At 60.3% G+C, this 4858-nt stretch overlaps 1 long non-coding RNA gene across 2 annotated transcripts; it reads left to right on the top strand.

Moving 5' to 3' along the window:
- Positions 1-366: 366 nt before the first annotated feature.
- LOC112911947 (uncharacterized) lies at positions 367-4272 on the top strand. 2 transcript variants are annotated; one of them, XR_011995741.1, is made up of 3 exons: positions 451-1819; positions 2355-2505; positions 3966-4272. It is a non-coding gene; the product is annotated as an uncharacterized lncRNA (long non-coding RNA). The 2 variants fall into 2 exon arrangements; XR_003233454.2 differs by lacking the exon at positions 2355-2505 and having other exon boundaries at positions 367-1819.
- The last annotated feature ends 586 nt before the right edge of the window (positions 4273-4858 follow it).

Raw genomic sequence — 4858 nt, 5'->3', positions numbered from 1 at the left:
TGCTGCCGAAGGACCTGACCTGGCCGCTCAAGAGCCGGGTCCATAAGGTCGGGGTGTGCGCCGTGGGCTGCGGCCGGGTCCGAGCTCCTGCCCCGTGAACACTGACCTCCTGGTGGGGGCATCGGCTTAGAGTCCGCGGACCTGGGGAGGGGGGCTCTCACTGGTGGGCGGGGGCCGAGAGGCGTTGCAGGGGGCTGGGGTTGGGGGGGCCGGGCCTGGCGCTGCTGGGAGCTGTGGATACCCAGTAAGTGGAGTTTAGGCTGCTCAGTGGTTGGTGCCCGTGCTTATCCCCCCGCCGTCTCATCCCCGTCCACCCCACCTGCCACCCCGCCTCCGCCCCCCACGCCGTCCTCCCCACTGCCATGGACCCCCTACATGCCATCCCCTCCCCCACTTCAGCCCCCCCATCTGTCCCCCTGTCCCCGCCCCCATCTGTTGGTGGAGCCGCAGGAGGGGACACCTGCCTCCGCGGTTCCCGGGCACCTGCTGCAGGCAGGACCCTGCGGTGCCCCAGGGGCTCAGTGACCCACGCCCGGCCCTCTGGGAGCCCCCTGAATGCTGGCAGCGGCCACCTTGGGCAGCACCTTCCCCACCTGCACCCTCTCTGGTCCGAGGCCAGGCGGCTGTGGGCGGGCATGAGTGTCCGTGCAATGACAGGCGTGCTCAGCCACGAGTCACCGGTGGGCACAGCGAGGACAATGGGAGAACCTTGGAAGCGTCCCCTTGCCCCAGCCCTGAGAGCTGGTCAGGGCCGTCGCCTTCCCTGTGGGCGCCGGGCCTCACGCGGGGGCTTGCTGTTCCTCTTCTGCTTTGCGGTGTTGCTGGCCTGGCCCCCCTGAGCTCAGGGCCACGGGCTCTGGCTGCTCCCCCCCGCCCCCCCACGCTGGGCCGGCTCTGCGCTCCCCTCCGTCCTCCAGCCCGGGCCGACAGGAGCCACCTGCACAGGGCTCTGCGCCTCAGCTCCCGCCGCCGAGGAGGACACAGTGACTTTCCGGAGACGCTGCGCGCCTGGCGGGAGCATCACTGCGTCCCCGATGCGAATCCCCACAGGACAATGGATAGAGGTTCCTTTGTTGTGACCACAGCAGCGTCCTGATCTGCCTGCGGTGATTAAAGTGTAACCGGGCTGCCGTTTAATTTCATTCCGAGCCCTTTCCTAATTGTGCTGTGTAGACAGCTTGGTTCAGGAGCACTCCCTGCCGCTCAGGCCCCGTCGGGGGCTCCATCCTGGGAGCTGGGCTTCTGCTGGGGAGCGAGCTCCAGGGCAGCCTGTGGGTGCCTGTGCACACGGCCGCCCTCCACAGGGACTGCTCTTCCATCCTCCCATCTCCTGATGAAGACGCTCCAACTGCATCTTCGGGAAGACGAGCCTCCCCTGCACCCCCTTCACGAAGGCTGGTGATGCACTTGGCCCGCACTGACGTAGGCACCGACGGAGGAGCAGCTGCCCTGTGTGCAGAGCTCTCCTAAGCACCCCAGGCCAGACCCAAGCCAGAGGGAGGGGCCGAGGCCTCAGGTCAGGGGTGGAGTTTGCGGGTGGGAGCTGGGGCAGAGGAGGAAGCTGAGGCTTGTGGGGAGGCAGCCGGGGAACACCAGGCATGAGTGCAGCTGGGGGGGCGGCGGCCGGCGGGCAGGTGCCGTCTGAACGGCCTGAGCCCTCTGCTCTCCCTTGGCTGCCTGTCTGCGGGGGGCCCCTCTGGCCAGGCTGCGCCTGCCCTGGAATTGGGAAGGGCCCAACAACAGGTCGTGAGGCTGACTCGACGCTCTCAGCGGAGAACCCCCGGGACTCTGTTCCATCTTCTTGGCCCCAGGAGGACAAGTAAGCATGGATACGGCCTGTGGGTCAGAACAAACGCACTGGCCTCTGGGAGACGAAGGGGTGGGGGCAGAGTAGGGGTGGGCTGGAGACTGGCTTCTGTGGTCCTTACAAATCTGGGACAAAGGAGAAAGGGTGCAGGGTCGACGGGAGGTACATGTGTTGAAGTTGTCAGGGAGGAGCTACACGCTTGCTGCATGAGTGTGAGTGTGAGTGTGTACATGCACGGGGTGTGGGCCGCCAGATGAGCGGGGCGGTGGGGGGAGCAGGGGCTGGGTGCCCGCGACTGGGAGACCTGGAGCCCCCTCTCGGGGGTTGCCTCGGGTGGGCGCAGCCTGGGTGGCAGCCTTTGCTCCTTGGAACAAGCCTACTTCCAGGTGTACTGGAGGGAGGGAAGGGCCGCGGGAAGGCAGGCACGCAAGGGTGCTCCCGAGATGCTGTTACGGCAAAACATCGGAAATAACCAGAACGCCCACCAATAGTGGGTTGGTAGGACAGATAATGGCAAATTCTTATAATAAAACATTGTCCGTCTTAGAAACGGCGATCACACCAAAAATGCCTGAGTGACCTTTTGCACGAAACCAGAGTCCACGACCGTGTGTGTAAGCAGGACTGAGGATGAGTCATGTAAGGTCATGGAGACGGCCCGGACGGGTGTCACTGGAGAGTCGTGGTGCCGTCTCCAGGTGTGGACGATCTTTCTCTCTCTGGTTTTGGGAGTAAATTTCATATTGTCTGGATTCTTTTTTTTTTTTTTTTTTAAGATTTTATTTATTTATTCATGAGAGACACAGAGAGAGAGAGAGGCAGAGACACAGGCAGAGGGAGAAGCAGGCTCCATGCAGGGAGCCTGACGCGGGACTCCATCCAGGGTCTCCAGGATCACGCCCCAGGCCAAAGGCGGCGCAAACCACTGGGCCACCCAGGCTGCCCCATATTGTCTGAATTCTTAATTAAAACAGTAAACATACTTAATTTAAAGAACTGTCAGTGGGATCCTGGCTTCTGGTTGAGACTTCTGGAGGGCGTTGTGTTCCCTTTAGAAAAGATTTTTCAAGTCTCAGGTCAAAATCCGTTACTTGTTCTAAACTTGGTATGTAGGTTACAGACAGCATTTAAAACCGAAACGACAAACATTATATGGTCTCATTCATTTGGGGAATATAAAAAATAGTGAAAGGGAATAAAGGGGAAAGGAGGAAAAATGAGTGGGAAATATCAGAGAAGGTGAGAGATCATGAGAGACTCCTAACTCTGGGAAACGAATTAGGGGTGGTGGAAGGGGAGGTGGGCGGAGGGTGGGGGGACTGGGTGACGGGCACGGAGGGGGGCACTGGACGGGATGAGCACTGGGTGTTATGCTAGATGTTGGCAAACTGGACTCCAATAAATAAAAAAATAATAAAAAAATAGAAAAAAATAAAAATAAAAAATAAAACCGAAACGCACACAAACACAAAGCTGAGCGTTATTTGGTGAAATAAGACAGATTTAATAAGCACGTTGTGCTTTGTGAGGTGAAGGGCCAGCTCTGGGGTCAAACACGGTGCTTCGGGGTATGGCCGCAGACCTGCTCCTGCTCAGCCGGTTCTTGGGATTCAGATGCTGAGGGACCCCCTGCCCCCTGCCTCCAACTCTCTGGAGCAAAGAGAATAAAGGCCCCAAAGAATCCTTTTTTTTTTCTTTTTTCTTAATTTTTTTTCCTTGTCCGTGGAACCCAAAGCCGCATTTCTCCCTCTTTTTCCCCAAATGTGCTGCGTGCTATGGGTTTGTTGGGAGTGTGCTTCTTACCGGCACCATTGGGCGCTATGGAGGCAGTTTTCTCCGCAGAACGGAGAGCTCCCCGAGGGCAGGGCTGCCTCCCCCGCACAGCTGCGTGCTTGTGCCTCCGCCTGCAACTTGGGAACCGGGGATGGAAAGATGCGAGGCCACCTTGTGAGGTCTGTGCAGGGAACAGCGTCAGGTTTCCTGTTGACCCGATGCAGCATCGTCAGCAGTGAGCCCCGAGAGCCCACGGGCACAGGCTGCACGGTGGCAACAGGGCCCCGACGGCTACTCACAAAACGCTCCATCTGAACCCGCGTGTGACCCGGCAGCAAGCCATCGCGCGGTTGTCCTGGTCATGTTTCTTCTCTGTACTTTACAGTCTCTGACGTCCTGGAGCCTGTGACGCGGAGGGACAGCCCTGAGTGACAACCGGTTCCTACAGATGGCGAGCGACTCCCTGCGTGGTGTCCTTGAATTCCAGCCCAGCAAACCCGGAGCCCGCAGCCCTCCCCGCCTGCTGTTTATCACAAGGTCCCACAGTGCAAGACCGTCCCCTGCCCCACGTCAGCACAGCGCCGGGTACGGGACCACGAGAGGCCGCCGCTGCAACCCCGGCCTGTTCAGCTGCACACCCTGCTTGCCCGACGTCCCCCAACAACCACAATAAAGGCTTTGTTCTTGTTTTCCTCCTGCCCCTTCTGGCTCCCGACAGACCCTGGTGCTCCCTGGGTGGCCTGCTGGGCTGGGGCACACCCCTCCGGCTCGGGGGCGAGAAGTAACCGACTGTCCCCTCGGTGGCAGTGGCTGCTGGAGTGTGGGCCTCGCCGTGCCCGAAGACAACACGCCCCGGGGTCACCCCCCAGCCAGGGTCGCCATGTGAAGTGAGTAGGCACTCAAACCCCCCAGATTACTCTGGATTCGTAAAAGTAGACTCCAGCCATTTGGAGGTGCAGGTCTCCCCCTTGCTAACAGGCCTAGGCCTGCAGGGGACGTGTTCTACGAGCACAGGGGCCCCTTGGATGGTGCTCGGGCTCGGAGTCTGCAGAGCGAAGGCGGCGGTCGGCGTGATCCTAGGGCCTCCTGGGCGAGTCCGCTCCAGACTCGCAGACGGTGGTGGTTTTGGGGGCTGAGCACGTGCAAGGGTGTCAGCAAGGTGGGGGGCGACTCTGTGATGGGTCAAGCAGCAGAACAATGCTTTCAGACCTTTTCCAGAAGACTCCGGGCACGTCGGGTGCCGCCCGCAGCAGCGGCTCTCTCTCACAGAAATGCCGC

The sequence above is a fragment of the Vulpes vulpes genome, chromosome 12 (genome assembly GCF_048418805.1).
Source record: "Vulpes vulpes isolate BD-2025 chromosome 12, VulVul3, whole genome shotgun sequence".
NCBI lineage: Eukaryota > Metazoa > Chordata > Mammalia > Carnivora > Canidae > Vulpes > Vulpes vulpes.
The sequence above is the reverse complement of the archived record's forward strand: the minus strand, read 5'-3'. Positions and strand labels throughout refer to the sequence as shown.